At 37.7% G+C, this 17,777-nt stretch overlaps 1 protein-coding gene across 3 annotated transcripts in view; it reads right to left on the reverse strand.

Moving 5' to 3' along the window:
• LOC126248430 (uncharacterized) overlaps window positions 1–3,077 on the reverse strand; it is a 195,638-nt gene extending 192,561 nt beyond the window's left edge. For all 3 annotated transcript variants that reach the window (XM_049949397.1, XM_049949396.1, XM_049949399.1), the window contains exon 1: window positions 2,621–3,077. The gene's annotated coding sequence lies outside the window, so the exon portion shown is untranslated. The remainder of the gene's footprint in view (window positions 1–2,620) is intronic.
• Window positions 3,078–17,777: the final 14,700 nt, after the last annotated feature.

The following is a 17,777-nucleotide window of genomic DNA, read 5'->3' on the forward strand; positions in this document are numbered from 1 at the left end:
AACAGGTCACATACGAAAACACTAGCTTACCAAGAGCCACAGCTTTTAATAAAGCAAACGTCACAAAAGCTTTTGGATATTCATTCATATGGTTTCACAGAAGACTAAAGAAACAAACTGATGATGTTTCTTTGTATGTTGAATTGAATAAAAACACTTCCAAAGGTGGGCCAAAATTAACAATGGGTATATATTTATTATCTTACAGCTCGAAACATGTATTTAACATGAATGGGCAATGTTACAGTAATTACATTTAGATTATTGATACACAATATATATAGATTACATGCTATTAAGTAAAAGATCATTTAAGTATATTTAACATAGCATTCCTGAGGTCAAATCATTTCAGCACCATACTGTATGGGCACTTCAATATAAGGCATTTTTAACTCATTTTTAAGAATTCTACCAGAAAGCTGTTTCAGGTTGTTTGGCAGAGAATTATAAAATATTGCTCCATTAATGAATGAGGTATTTGTTGTTAGATTCAATCTTCTACTCACCATATGAAAGTCTGATTTGTGCCTTGTATCATAATCATGGATTTCCGTATTACTGTTTGTCACTTTTTTGTCTTTTTTCACTAATAACATTGATTGCAACATATATACTGCATAGACAGTCATAATATTAAAATTAATAAACAGGTTTTTGCATGAAGTTCTGGGTCTTACTTTTGCCATAGTTCTTATTACTCTTTTCTGCAATACAAATACCCTTCTTATATTGTACTGGCTACACCCACCCCACAATACAATTCCATGAGATAGATGGGGCTACACCAACCAAAAATACGCTATTTTTATTGCTTTAATATCTAGATATTGAACTAATCTCCTTAGTAAATACAGACTAGATGTTATTTTACCACAGGCATGATCTATTTGCTGATTCCATGAAAGTCTGTCATCTATATATATATCCCCAGAAATTTACATTCTGAACAGGTGTTTTCCTGAATGTCCTCATTTACAACAGAATTTTTATTTGAGCCACTTGTCTTAAAATAAATTAAATTAGTTTTGTTAATATTGACCTTCAGGTTTTCTTTTTCAAAATGTGTTTGGGCTTTTTCAATAAAATTCTGTACCACTGAATTTAGGACATGATTCCTACGTGCCTTTTACATATATTTAAAAAAAAAAAAAAAAATCAATCAATCCAAAGCTGCATGAAAAGTTATATTGGTTGAATCTTCTGAGAGGTAAAACACTGAAGCTCTTTTAAAGATAAATATGATTACGAATATATGAATTGACTAATAATAGTTTAAGGGCTATAAATTAACAATTTTTCACACCCGGGGAGTTTGCAGAAAATGGCAACAAAGACTTCTTTGCAAGGAAAGTAGAAGACAAAAACAAAAAATTACTAAGTAAAATTCATGTGACCTAATATATTTCTCAAAAATTTGGCTGTATTTCCATCCAAAGAAATATTCAGGAGTTAAAAGGCACCTCATTCCCTGTTGAAAAGAACACTATAGCAGATGTATCTATATTTCAACAGAAATACAGCCTATTTTAAATGAAATGTAAAATTTGACTTTGTTTTTTAGTAGAACTTTTGTCCAACATACTTGCTGTGTTTCATAGAGAAAATTATAATCTAAAATGCACTCCCCCACACCCCTACTGCTTTCACTCCAAAACACCTTCTTTCAATGCTAGAATGGTTAAAGACTGTACAAACATCATACTTTTAGTTTGCTATTTTGTTCACAGTCCATAGCAACTGTAGCCTACATCTACACAAAGCGGAAGGTAAGTACTAGAACAGATCATATTTAATTTGAGAAACTAAATAGTACCATAAGTTCATCTACTAAAAACACACACACACACACACACACACACACACACAAAATCATCTGTATCAGATGGGAAAAAAAATCAATAAATTTCAAAATGGAATATACTAAATCCTCAAAAATTTATACTTATGTCAGTTAAGAAGCAACCAAAAAATTTAGGTGAATTTTGAATGAACACAAATGAAAAACACTGAAGCATAGAAATTAAGTTTCCAGGCTCTTCTCCACAGTACACCCTTGAAATATATTAAAGGCCATCGCATTATTTTCCCTGATACATATACAAATAGCTGAAAGCAGAAAATTTCTTAAGTAAACCATCTCATGTTACGAAAAAATATTTTGGCAGGAAAAGGCATGGATACCCCTTCAATGGCGTGCATTGCCTGAATGTGAAAAGCCAATACCACTAATTAAAACTATGTTCGACTAGATATTACCACCACTATAATTCACTGTTATTTGAAAACTAGAAAATGGAAGAAAATATTTTAAAAAGATCTATAAATAGCTTGCGGCTCTCGGTTCACAACATTAGGTAATAGTGCACTAGTGAAGGCGTCTACAAGCAATACCCAGTGTGTGCCATAAAACATTACTGATTTCTAAATAGCATAATACATGTCTACGTAAAAACGGGAAGAGGTATAATTTCTGTTACGATGGCGCAAGTTGCATATACAAAACAAAATGCAACCCTACATGTGAATGTATAATTTTCACTATTCGGAGAACTTCGCAAACTAATCTAATAGCTTAAGTTCATAAGCAGGGGTTCTGCTAGATTAATATGTGGAATACCTTCAGCGCTCGCTGACTTTTGCGTAATACTTCGTGTCCGCTTCAGATGTTGCCGCTGGTCCTCGTCGCAATTAGACGTACAGCATCCCACGGATGCTCAAACCGCATTCCCACTCCACTTGTAGCAACAAAACCGATAAATGCGGAAACCCTAATACCAAAGTTTATCGCTTGTAATCGGAACCAGAATATATACTTGCGCTAAACAGTGTTTTTTCACGAATCTCCACTTCGCAAGCTGTTTGCTATGGGAGTCTTTCGGACCATTAAATCTTCCAACCGGGGTACATTGTCAAACGACAATTTTTAGTTCATTAATGCAAAAATGGTTTAATATAACTTATCCTAGGTGCAAACACAGTATAACAATGAACCTAACACAAAAAAATAATGTAAAAATAAATTATAAGCAAAGTTTAGCCCATTCTAATCATCACCGAACTATCAACGCAGTAAACAAAACTTCTGCCACAGGTAATCAAACAACCAGAGGTAACACCTACTGCCTACATCGCTACCGATCAATGAAAGCACCGTTACGTCATAATCTATAGCCAGGTTTCCATTGGCAGGAATTTCTTACATGTGCATACCCCCACCACCATTCGCGTAAGTCAACTTACATGTGAAGGCACCCAACGTGCACAATACCTTGCAAACTTACGAGTAAGTTGCGAAAGATTAATGAAAGCCTACTTACTTGCTCATGTCACTTTCCCCACCATGGCCCACAAGCTTCAGAAACTGGAAATAGGTGGAACTGCTCTCATCCTGCTGTGGTCCGATCGACGGCACAGATCTAGAAACGTTTGTTTACATACTTGGAAAATTTGCGTCATTTCAAATTAAAGGGTTTAGTCTTCAACTAAATAAATAAATACTTCCTGAAGTGGTGAAATGTTCTTAAACAGTACGACAGGAATAACACACTAACATTCAGCAATTCCTTGTAATCACTTACTTGTAGCAGAGTAACACATCATCGTTTGAAGTGACGAAATGGATTAAAAAGAATTGAAACTGAGAGTGTGGACTGGTTGAGGTTCGTATTATTACAAAACAGTCAGTACTGTAAAGGAATACTATATTTCAGAAAAAAATAATTTTTTGCTTTAGTTTTTGAGTGTAATTGTCACAGTAAACTAAGACTTATTTGTGGTGTTAGAGATTTAAAACTACTCTTGACCCTCACTAAAATCCTATTTAAACGTAGCAGTCTGATATTAGCGCTGTTATTGGGTAATGACTGTTCTGCTCAGTACTATATTGTTTGGTTACAAAATTAAGTACCACACTGATGAAACAAACGTATATTTACAGCCCCTGTGACCGATTAGAACCAATAATAATCCTGAAAATAAAAACGAAGCTGAACTGTTGAGGTAAAAACCTTAGTTTCCGGTGTACCTTCAGTGTACTGTACATAACATAAAAATTTAAAAATAGTGCTCTTCGGAATTCAATACTTGCATTTCAGTGACTCCAGTTGCTATATATTTCAGTATTACTTGTAATTTAATGAGAGCTGGTACGGTCTCTCACGTAGGTGACTTACACGTTTGTGCAGATCCAGAAACATGGCTCAAAAAGATTACAAAATTGATTTTACTCGTTCGAAAATGATTTTCGAGCGACACGTCATCCTAGTAAGATAACACCTTATTAGCTTATTTGGTTCCCAAACGATTCCTACGAGATGCCCATTTCCGTATACAATATCTGTGGTTCCGTTTTTTCTTCCTCAACGTCAGTATAAGCTCCCTTCATTAAAAGATGTCTCATACGTGCTCTCTTGGAGACATAACTGGCCATCGAGCAGGACAAGGCAGCATTTCGACATACTGTAGAGCATGTTGGGTTACGACAGTGGTATGTGGGTGAGCGTTATCCAATTCAAAAACACTCCCTAGAATGCTGTTAATGAACGGTAGCCAAACAGGTCGAATCACCAGACTGGTGTACAAATTTGCTGTCAGGGTGTGTGTGATAACCATAAGAGTTCTCCTTCTCCTGCTGTCACACGATAACATACCACAAACCACACCTATAGGTTTAGCTCCTGTTTGTCTAGCATGCAGACAGATTGGTTGCAGGTCCTCAAGTGGTCCCCATTTAATCAACACACGGCTATCATCGACACAGGCACAACCAGCTTTAATCATAAAACACAACAAACCTCCACCCTGCCCTCCAATGAGCTCTCGCTTGACACCACTGAAATCGCACATGGGAGTGGTTTATGGTTAGTGGAATGCACGCCACAGGGCGCCTGACTCGGAGCTGTCCTTGAAGTAACCGATCTGTAAGAGTTCGTTGTGCCTTTGTGGTGGCAACTACTACTCAGATTGCTGCTGCATCTGCAGTAAAACGCACTAGAAAAATACCCCAAACATGATGGTCTTCCCTCTTGGTAATGTCACGTGGCCGTTCAGAGCCAGTTCTCCTTGTGACTGTACATCCTTGTGACCACCATTACCAGCAGTCATGTACAGTGGCTACATTCCTGCCAAGTATTTCTACAATACTGCGGAAGGAACATCGAGCTTCCACTGGCCCTATTACATGACCTCAATCAAACTCAGTGAGGTGTTGATAATGGCATTTATGTCGCTTTAAATGCGTTCTTGACCAAAATCAACTCACCAAGTCCTATACCAGAGGTAACTAATGCTCACAATCGATACACCATGTATTTGAAGCAAACCTGGTTTGCATCCTCCTAGTGGCGCTATTAAGCCAGCTTGCAAAATTTCAAGAAACAGCTTTAATTTATTTCAGACTGTAAGCCCGAATAGAACAATATTTTTTAGGTTTTTAATTATTTATTTAAAATCATATAATGGTTTTTAAAATGTGAATTTCTTTCCAGAGAAAGTGTTTGGAGTCTAAGCTCATTTTTAGTGCTTTGGACTCAACTTCATTGTCATCTGACAGTTACTGTGTGTTTACCAGTGAGTTCAGTTACAAAGTTCTCATTGGCGAATCCAGAATTTTGATGTGATTCTTGAGTTTCTCCTGGCGTATTTGATAATCAAAATATCCACGGGTGTACTGCCGGCCTACAGTGTCCAACGGGCACAATATTTCGGCGATCATACATGTCGCCATCATCAGGTGAACTGGCGGACTGAGCTCCTGTGAACGTGCCAGTACGGAGATCCGTACGGATCACCGTACCGACACATTCACAGGAGCTCAGTCCGTCAGTTCACCTGATGACGGCGACATGTAGTACGGATCTCCGTACCAGCACGTTCGCAGGAGCTCAGTCCGTAAGTTCACCTGGTGATGGTGACATGTATAATCGCCGAAATATTGTGCCCATTGGACACTGTAGACCGGCAGTACACCCTTGGATATTTTGATTAACAGACTTTTGATGGTGGTGGGGTGGTGAGGGGGAGAGTCAGAGCTTATAAAAATTTCGTTGAGGTGACATCTCCAAATTCTCCTGAGTAAACGAATACATTTTCTTAGCCTGTTATGATAAGTGCTTAAACTAACTGAAAAAGAATTCAGTGATGTTTTAAACATGAAACAATGATATAGATGTAGAAAATGGTACCATAAAGTGGCATTCCTCCAATTTTAGATAATTTTTCAAACAAATATGTAATATATAGTAGTTCTGTAAAATAATGTCTTGAAAAAAAGGTTAATCTATTCTAAAACAATGTAAAAACCATTAAGTAACATGTAAAGACATTCAAGATTTATTTTTGAAATTTTATAATCTTTGAAAAATTGGAGCAGCGTAGCCTCAGGAGTGGATTACTTTGTTCCACTTGATGAAAACATTATTTCATGACAGAATAATAACTCATGCTAATGTTCCCCTCTTTAAAATTTATTGTGTTATGTTATAAGATCATTGGAAATCAACATTCATGTACTTTTTGGTATTGAAGGGACAAAATAACAAAAATTTCAGGATGATGCAACTCTTTAATTTAAGAAGTAAAAATAGTAACAATCATGAACAAAATTTAGTGTTGTTTTGTCATCAAAGAAAAGACCAATGTTTCATTTGGTATGTTGGTGTGTCAAAATTTCAGTGACTATACCAGAAAAATATTTGGCACTAATTCATCGCCATTTAACAATCCTGGCACTGAGAAAATGTCTCTTTTACTTGACTGTTTTGAGTGTTTTATACCTTCAACAATATCATCGCATTTGTGAAAAAGTACATCCTTATCTACAGGTCATTTCCAGTTAACAAGAGATGGCATCATGGTATTTATGATTACACCACCTTCAATAAAACTTTCAACACCATGATAATGTTTATTTTCATACTGTGTAACCACAAATACACCAGCCTACTTGCTGACTGCTTTCAGTTTTCCTGTGGTTTTGACAGGCTCTCTTCGTTCTCTGTAGATACTAAAATTTCGATTTGATTTCTTCTACATGATTCCATATCTTTGTCCGAACTTTCATCAAGAATTTGTTCTTTTGATAGGTCTTCATCAATAGAGAACCAAGCACTGAATAGATTTTTTTCTTTTTAATCTGTTCACTATAATAAAATTAATCTCTTGATAAAACTCGTTTTGAACATTGTAGATTCATACCTGGCTGAACAGGTCTAGAAAGTAATGACAATTCTGTGGAGCTACTTTGATTCACTTTGTCAGTGTGAGAAAGTTGCCCCAATTTTCCCAGAAAATAGCTTTCGATCATACAGTGACAAATAATGTGTTGATTACAAGTTTGCAGTTATGATTTAGACTATAACTAATTTCTACACACGAGTCCTGCTCCAAATTGAGGCCCAACGATCATCAAAGATGGGACGCCATTGACAATCGTGGGATACCAACCTGGATGCTGCCCACCATATGGCTTGACGACCAGGATTAATGATTTGGGATGCCATTTCATTTCATATCAGGACCCCTCTGGTTGTCACCTGCATCACCCTTACAACATAGCACTATGTCAACGATATTTTACGCCCCATTTTGTTGCCCTTCATGGCAAGCCAACCTAGGTTTACATTTCAGCAAGATAATGGCTATCTGCACACAGTGTGACTTTCTACTGCTCGTCTTTGTATTTGCTAAACCATACCTTTGCAAGCGAGGTCGCCAGATCACTCCCCAATTGAGAACATTAGGAGCATTACTGGCAGGACCCTCCAACCAGATTGAGATTTTGACTATCTAAAAAGCCAGTTTTACATAATTTGGAACGATATCCCCCATAAGGGTATCTAACAACTCTACTAATCAGTGCCAAGCCAAACAACTGCTTACATAAGGCCCAAAGTTGGACCAACACATTTATGGCTAGCTCAATTTGTGAAGCTCTTTATCTTGAATAAATCATTCAATTTTTCTGAAATTGTACTTATTTGTTTGTTTGTACTTGTAGATCACATCTACCGATTTTGGTACCATTTGGCCAATTCCTTCATGGTATGTTGTTCTTTTTGTCTTTTTATAAGTCCCATGCTGCCATTTCTAGGCTTCAAATACGTCTTCAGTCGTCTTAATGTACTGTACCTCTTCTGTGGTGTTGCTGTTGTAACAGGGCCACCATTGCAACTAGTTCATGTATGCTGGGAAACACCTATTTGTCACACCTGTTTAGCAGTTCAATAATCAATTATTTAATGTTCTGAAATTCCCCTATTCGTCTTTTCTGTAGAAAATACTGACTGTATGCTTGCTCAGTTGCTGATGAAGGCACCATTTTCGAGATCATCCTTATGAAATATGATCAAAGTTTCAGAATCATTTATGTTTCCTGAAACAAACATCAAACTGAAGAAGGGAGCTAAAAACATACTCCTTATTTCTGAAATCATGGCATCCAAAAACACAAGGAAGATAGAAATACAATACAAAAATATAATTCGCGATCATGAATATCTGTGTTTGGTCGATAGATTTGACCTTTATTTCTCCTCTGAGTAATGATTTTCACCTCATGTTTTTCACACTTCGCTCTCAAACGATCATCTGCACGCTTTGTGATATTCAGCAATTGATCGTTTGGGAATGTTTTACTGTGGTATCCAAATCGTAATCTTCTTTTTCTAGGTATCTGCTCAATAAAATGCAGCTGCTAAAAAAGAATTCATTCTCAAAAGAGAAATCATAGATTTCACTATGGATGTGGAATTGACTAATGAAATGGCACCAGCCGAAACTTCACGGTCAGTCGAATGGACATTGTCATACAGACACATGTATGCAGCATCCAGAAGTTCGACTAAAACAGTTATAGTCATGAGTCCACACCCATCTTGTCACACATAGATTCTTAAAGCAATATTTTTTTTATTCTGGGCAGAATTCATCGCTCTTCTTTGAAAATATGACTTGTGCCTTTGCAGTGTGAAGAAAGGAATGCGTCATTTTAATGATCCCAAAATAGTTACTGATGTCTTGGACATGACATGGATCTGAGATGGCAACATTTAAGCAATGTGACTTGCAATGTACATATATATAACTTTAGATTGTAATTGAGCAGCACATGCTTGTGTCCCTTTAAACTCTCCATTTATTATGCGAGTGCTGTCATAACCTAGTCCTCTAATGTGCTTGACACACACACACACAGATATTTCAAAGTTTTTGAATTACCAGAGAAATACTTACTTTAGTTGTGGGAGTAAGAGGAACAAAACACAAAAAAATGTTCACATATCTTCATCAGCTTCTCGTCTAAATAACTAAGACAGAAAGACATTTGTCTGATAGTTGTAACATCAGTTGCCTCATCAATAATTTTGTTTCAGTTTGTAAATGGTTTTCCAGGGATCCATATCTAAACTGAGAGGCAAATCGTAAGAGAACTCTGAAATATCCTTCATTTTTAGAGAGTATGGTACCTGAATTAACTCGCCCAATATCCCTATACACACAATATTAGCGCTTTTATTATGGACTTCATGTGCTTTCGGTTCTCTTTAGCCTCTTTGATTTTATTGTCTTCCAATAAAGTATCCACTAATATTTGTTCATTGTTGTGGATTTGCCATAAGTTGGTATAACATAAAAATGAATTTCTATGATACTCCACCACTTTATGGTTATTAATATACCATAACATGCATTTCCATTTCCTAAATCCTTCTTGTACCAAACAGGCCAAAGACTGTGAAGACGTTAGTTCAAGATAATATACAGCAAAAAATAGATAATATTTGCATTATGGTGCCTTTTCTACTTTAGAGTATACCAGCCAGCTGAATGACTCACACTGAAATTTTCTGGAGAATGTTTCACTTGGTGTAATACTTGTTAGAAAATCGTAATTTTTCTAAAGCTTCCATACAAGTTTCAACAACTAAAAGTAATTTGAGCTTCTTGCAAAACTTGTTTCCAACAACACAATGTTATTGTCATCTATAATTAAATCTGTAGGAGACAACAAACTCTCCTTGTTGTTCTCATTTCCATTAGTTTTATGACAACTACCAGGTACACCATTATCCATCGCTATAACATAGCTATCTGCTGTGAATAAGGAACTGCTATGATCACGACCATGACCACCACCACTATTTTTGATTGATTTGGTCTCCACCATATTACTTTCTGATCCTTTGCCTTGAAATAAATTAAAATTCTCCCTTTTTTGTTTTTTGAACCTGGTATAATGAAAATATGCTGATACACTGGTAATTCCTCATGTAACATGTAGGTATAAACACAAATTGAATAATGTAATGCCTTCATATGTTGATATGAAAGATATTAGGTGTACTGCAAACAACGTTGTGGGTAGTTCTAGTGATTTAACTTTTGCTTCCATAGGTATTATATAGCTGTATGATGTCACTGCGAAATACTTGCTGCAGTGCTCTCAGGATTATACCGAAAATGGGCAGAGAATGTTTATAAATAGGGATAAAACTCATAATATCTTGGAACCACAGACACAGGCCCAAACAAGGAAATTGTCACACTTCTTCCACACACATGCATTTACAAAGAAATAGTTGGAAAAAATAAAATTTATCCAAACACAAATGAACATGTTAGCAATCTCATTAAACAAGCAAACAAAATTCCAACCAGCATTCAAAACGAAAATACTAACACAATAACAGTGAAAATATGTGATATTCTGATAAATACTGTAATACAGTGCTACTACACCCAAAAATCATATAAAAAATAGTAAATGCCTCATGATGGCACTGTCTGAAACAACACAGTTGGCATTTAATGGCAACTGTGTATCCAATATGTGTATCCAATATCATACAGGGTGTCCCATTTATCTTGACCACACTAAATAACTGTTTGTCCAGTTGCAAATTACAAAATTTCTCTAGCAAATGTTCTTTAGCCGTCAGGGGGACATCAATCCGCATGATTGCCTTCGTTGTAGCTTTGTTTTTAACAGAGATATGAACAGCGGTATGACTTTTTTTAAATGGCACCCTGTATTTTTTATTCAGTACTTCATTTTCTCTCCTGAAGACCTATTCAAAAATGTATCACAGTATACCATTCACTGAAACACAACGTTATTAATTACATAACACAACATTGACGTTGACCTTCAAGCACTCAGTGCAGGTACTCAGGGTAACAGAACACATCCACGTGCTGATGTTGACAGAGGACAAATGTAAACATAAGTAGAATGCACACTGCTCATTCCGTCAACCATCGTCAGTTGAAGAGTTATGTGAGTAGAATTAGATTAGATTAGATTAGATTTACTTTCATTCCAATTGATCCGTAGTGAGGAGGTCCTCCAGGATGTGGAACATGTCAGAAAAACAACAATACATGACAAATATTTACAATTAAAACAAATAAGCTAATGTACCATTCCACAGGTCCCAAGTGGAATGATCGTCATTTTTTAATGAACACTAAGAGTAATTTTACAAATACTAATGCACTGAATTTAAAATAAAAAAGTTTTTTATTTATTTATAAGGTAATACAATGTGCACCAACGAAGAGAAGGAAGAAATGCTACTCATCTATGGGGAATGTAAGTTAGCAGAACAGTAATTACAATACTGTTTCCTTATGTACGGGTACATTTAATACAGTAGTTTAGTCCTTTTAAATACTGTTGTGTAGAGTAGGCTTACAGTAAAGGCTGTCCTTCCTACAAACTGCATCGACATAACGTTTCTTTTATTGTTGTGTTGAAAGTGTGTGAAATGCTACACATGCAGCAGAACTGTACAGATAATGATATCCTGACATGAACCCACCTATCCAATGGATGTTTTCTCGTCTTGTTGCGACGCTTCAGGAAACGGTAAGTTTCAACCCACGACAACGTAATCGTCGTAGCACTCGCAACGACGAAGCTGCCGAAGTTACTGTTCTCGCTTCCGTTGCTATGAATCCACGTGTGAGCACACGACAACTTGAACACGGGATTGGAATTCCTAAAAGCAGTGTACATCGTATTCTTACACCTCACCAGTTCCATTCTTACCATGTACATCTACATCAAGAATTGCATGGGAATGATTTCCAGAATCGTGTACAGTTCTATCAGTGGGTACAGCAGCAAATCCTCGCCAACCTGAACTTCTTCTCCATTGTTCTATTTACCGATGAATGCTCCTTCTCAAACAAAGGACAGGTAAATACAATGAACATGCATTATTTGTCCAGCGACAACCCACGATGGCTTAGACAGGTGGAACATCAGCGTCAACGGAGAGTTAGGGTCTGGTGTGGGATGCTTGGAACTACAATTATTGGCCCTTATTTCATCAATGGTAGCCTAAACGGCACAGCGTATGCCAACTTCCTCGGACGATTTGTTCCTCCTCTTCTAGACGAAGTGCCGCTAAGAACCAGAATGCTTATGTGGTATCAACATGATGGATGTCCAGCACATAATGCCTTGCGTGCACGTTGTGTTCTGAACCGAAGGTATCCTGCCAGATGGATTGGTCGAGGAGAAACAGTTACTTGGCCTAGATGCGGACGCATTAAAGAAGTTGTCTGTCGCCATATTAAACAACTCCAGAGGACATGCAGGAACGTATCGTGCTTGCTTGTAATTCTCTTCAATAGGCAACATTGGAAGCAGTAAATAATTCTTTCATTCGACGAGTGAACCAGTGTATTGGTGTCCAGGGTCACCACTTTGAGCACCTTTGAATGTTCTACTCCTGGGCAGTGGTACAAGAGAGTCAAAATCAATTTTTTATTGTGTATTTACTTGGTTTTCATTTGATTTCTGACAACTCCAGTAAGTGGACGAGTCTGTGATTCTGGGCTCAGAGTCAATGCTGTGTTATGTAATTAATAACGTTATGTTTCAGTGAATGGTACACTGTAATACATTTTTGAATAGGTCTTTAAAACAGGAAATGAATTACCGAATAAAAAAGTACAGGCTGTCATTTTAAAAAGTCATACCACTACCCATATCTTCGTAAAAAACAAAATTACAACAAAGGAAATCATGCTGATTGATGTCCCCCTGATAGCTAAAGAAAATTTGCTTGAGACATTTTGTAATTTGCATCTGGACAAACAGTCATTTAGGGTGGTCAAGATAAATGGGAACACCCTGTATATTTATTGTATACACAAATTTTATATACCGGTACTGAGAATGTATTGAAAATAAAAGGGAAACTCCTCTGGTTCAAATCAGTATGTGTTCTATTTACAGTTTGCACTAGTGAGAGAAATCTATAAACAGCAAACCAAATATTTAAGCAGCAACTGCAGAAGGAAGAATGGCCAACTAACTAAACAATACATTAACTATACATGTAAAACTTTAACTATAGAAACTTGGCTCATCTCACACTAACAATCAAAAAGAACACTACAGTACATAAGATGCTTTAATAAAATTACAAAGAAATAACACAGTCCGTCACCATTGATCTGTTACATGAGGCAGAAAGACATGAGCAAGAAAATAAAAGATGCCGTGCTGTTACCAGAGGTGAGGCAGAGGAGTATTTTGCACTTGCAAGTGCATTGTTGACAATTAAGGTGCCATCAGTAAGTGTCAAGTACAGATTAACTACTGCAGCAGTAACAAGTTTTCTTAAGTTTTCATAAAAGTGCATTATACATACATCCACGTTCAATTTGATACTTTATATGAAATTAAAGTAACTTTCTTATAGCGTAGTAACCGTTTGATCACTGCATTTGGCAGCAGTCGAAAACTAACTATCACGACGACTACTGACTTTTATGCTACACTTTTACCAATGTGTATCGAGGGAACTATGGGACCGAGAAACAGCTCAATGGGAGCAAATTTTATACTCTGTTCACCTTTATTTTAACCATTATACAAACAAATGCACGCTCAGCGATTGGCCAAAGAACATAGTTCATGGCCTCCAACATGTTTTGTTACGTTACTGGAAATAGGTCCTACTCACCTACTAGGTATTTGTCGTTATTCCACAGAGAATGAAACTTCGATTTCGACACACCCTAGAGCATTAAAAGTGTTCAATTTTTTTTGTTAATAACGGTTTTTAACGTTTAAACCATGTACTTTTTATTTCAAATATCACTGTACAGTGGGTTCTTGTAAAGACGGTACACCATGCAAAGAGCCCTGAACGCAAGTTTTGATCGGTATAAGTTGGCATATAGCCGACTGGTAGAAGTCGCTTGACTTCTGGCAAAGTACCGGTACTGACATATGTGATGAAATACATAATTGTGTCATAATAGGCTTAATTTAACTTCATTATCGAATAACAGCAACATTAGAACTTGGAAGTCTCTATGCTGAGACTTCTCAAAACCTTCTTATTTCCTTAATGCTCGATCCCAATTGTAGAGCGAAAGTAGTTTCGACGGTTCATAGTGAGGCTGTTTATCGTCGTTGGAATCTAATTGCAGTGCGGTAACAAGTAGTGCAGAAGAATTCAGTGTGTAATGTATCAAATTTACAGTGAATGTATCCAAAGACGTCTGCAACCAGTTCAACGCTACAGGTACAACTGAACAGACTACAACAGTGAGAAAAATTTGAAGACTGTTTACGCTGATAGCTACATTGCAAAGATTTGTTTTAGGAGATTAAGAAGAAACAGGTGCAGTTGCGAGGGTGGGGGCCGAATCGCCGTTGAGTAGTGAGACAATGGCGACCTACAGTGCCTTGATGAACTTGTGGATTGTATGCCTCGACGAATACAGGCATGCATCAATGCAAGAGGACGTGCTACTGGGTATTATAGGTACTGGTGTGTACAGCAATCTGGACCACCTACTCTGAAGGTCTCGTTGTACGATGGTACAACATGCAATGTGTGGTTTCTTTTTTGTGAATCTGGCATGGCTGGATACTAGGCAAGGTTCAAAACTCTCACACTGCAAACCAGAAACAATGGTGGATGCAACTAGCATCATAAGTGCAATCAGTGAGACATGTGTCAGAAAATTCTATGCCTATGAAAGTTGGTGTTAAGATGGAAAAGTCCTTAGCAACAAGGCAGCAAGACCACTCATAATACAATGTTGAGAGCGGGATTGCTCCCATTTCTTTGAAGATGGGTTTAAACTTCAAGGGATGAGTTCTGTTCTTCTGAAATAACTACTCATACAGTTGCCTTGGAGGTGACCCATATTTCTTGAGTTGTTCAGTAGTTTTCATACGCGATCATCTTGTGAAAGATGCTCATGAGTGGCAGTGAACAGAACAGAGCAGAACATTACCTTGAGGTTAATAAGGGCTTGGGTCCAAAGTAATAGCATTAACTGCATACTGATTAGCAAATTTGGGGGAAGTTTACTTCTCATGACAGGTTTTTGAGAGGGAGACTAGCCGATACAGTAAGATGGGTGGAGGGGGGGTGCGATACTTTAGTTATCTTGGCTGGGAGAGATGAGACAGCGAACCAGTACTGCTGGAACAACTTAGCTGACACTACTCTTCTTTAGCAAAATAAGAAATAAAGTATAGTGCAGGTAGCGCAGCAGGAGAGTAAAAAATAGAATGGGGCGGACAGAAAGAAACCTGGTAGCTTTTGACAGCAGTCGCCCAGCGATATTAATTCACGATGCATATCATCAGAACGGATGACTATGGTTGTGCCTGCATGGTTGCAGAAGGAACTGGGCCATTCAAAGTACGTTGGAGTTAGTCTCTATCTGTCAGGGGTGGGATACAATCTCTCTACCTGCCCATTCAATATACAGTTAATGTGGGCGCCCTATGGTACATGGACTCAGCAATGTAGTACAATCCGAATTGAATAATAGAGGAGAATTGTTCCGTTGTACCCTTGCAAGACGTTGGCAACAGGGATGTGGCAGCACGGTAAAACATAGGTAGTATCAGATTAATCGTTTTAGGTGTCAATTGTATGTAATGCAAAGAGACTCTGACGATCTCTCGAGATTTATATAGACAGTCTTTGTTTACCCAGTAGCAAACGAGAGTGTCTCTAGCAGGGGAGTCCAAATTTCGGCTCGTGGGCCATGCCCAGGCCCGAGTGCCAAAGTGCTCAGCCTGGCTGGCGGATTTTCCCCATCGCCATGTCACGCTGTCTGAGCGCGAGTAGGGGGAAGAGGGGAAAACTGCGAACGCGCCCCGTTTAAATGGTAATGCAGTTGCATTGCATACAACTTGGTTTCATGTTTCACATTTCTCAACAACATAAGTCACAAACAAAACAAATTTTCAGTATTATTTAGTTACTTTTGGCGCGCTGAATACAGATGCAGACAATTTCACGGAGTTTCGCACGAAAGTTGCCACGTAATCGTGACTTATTTAGTTTCATAATCGAAAAAAGGTCTTTCACACAAATACGTCGACCGAAATATTGTAGCACTTTTGCAACTTCATCATGGAGACTTGGAAACTCTACCTGAGGAAAGCGATGTAGACGTCCTGGACAGTTTTAACGCATAAGAATCTGTCATTAAAACGAGAATTACCTTTTAGATCAATCGGTTACATCTGCACGTGCACAAGTGCATTTCTACTGAAACGATAAATGGTCTCGAAAACAGCTTCAAATCAGATGTAAGACTGACCCGCAATGAATTCCTGAAATTCTGCATTTTCTTTAATGGCAGTGAGTTTAGGGAACTGAACTGTATTTGTCAGAATGTATCCCTTCTACAATGCGATTTTCTTTTTAAATGGATACCCATCAAATTAGAAAGAAGTTAGCTTGCAATGTCTTATTGTGGGCATTGTACAGTAAAGTCCACTTAAAATGCGAAGTTTGAAATGTTCTAATTTTCATTCCTGCATTCCTTTTTCCTACATAAATTCAACAGTAGTGAGATTTAAATCGAAAAATCGTTCGAGACCTGCCCCTTGACTTAACTTACATGCTCTACATCAACATCTATACTGTGCAAACCACAGTGAGGTGCATGGCAGAGGTTGGTTGGTTTGTGGGATTAAAGGGACCAGACTGCCGCGGTCATCGGTCCCCATGGCAGAGGGTACGTCCCACTGTACAGTTATTAGGGTTTCTTCCTGTTCCAGTCACGTATGGAGTGTGGGCAGAATGATTGATTGAATGCCTCTGTGCATGTAGTACTTATTCTAATCTTATCTCCATGATCCCTGTGTGAGCAATACATGGGGGATTGTCGTATATACCTAGAGTAATTATTTAAAGCCGGTTCTTGAAACTTTGTTAATAGAATTTCTCGGGATAGTTAATGTCTGTCTTCAAGAGTCTGCCATTTCAGTTCCTTCAGTATCTCTGTGGCACTCTCCCATGGATATAACAAACCTGTGACCATTCGTGCTGTTACCAGTTATTAGGGTTTCTTCCTGTTCCAGTCACGTATAGAGTGTAGGAAGAATGATTGTTTGAATGCCTCTGTGCATGTAGTAGTTATTCTAATCTTATCCTCACAATCCTGTGTGAGCAATACATGGGGGATTGTCGTATATCCCTAGAGTAATTATTTAAAGCCCATTATTGAAACTTTGTTAATAGACTTTCTCGGGATAGTTAATGTCTGTCTTCAAGAGTCTGCCATTTCAGTTCCTTCAGTATCTGTGACACTCTCCTATGGATGAAACAAACTTGTGACCATTCGTGCTGCCCTTCTCTGTATACGTTCAATAACTCCTATTAGTACTATATGGTATGGGTCCCACACACTTGAGCAATGTTCTAGCATGGGTCACATGAGTGATTTGTAACAATCTCTTTGGCAGACTGATTGCACTTCCCCAGTATTCTACCAAT

This window comes from Schistocerca nitens, chromosome 3 (assembly GCF_023898315.1).
Source record: "Schistocerca nitens isolate TAMUIC-IGC-003100 chromosome 3, iqSchNite1.1, whole genome shotgun sequence".
Classification (NCBI taxonomy): Eukaryota; Metazoa; Arthropoda; class Insecta; order Orthoptera; family Acrididae; genus Schistocerca; species Schistocerca nitens.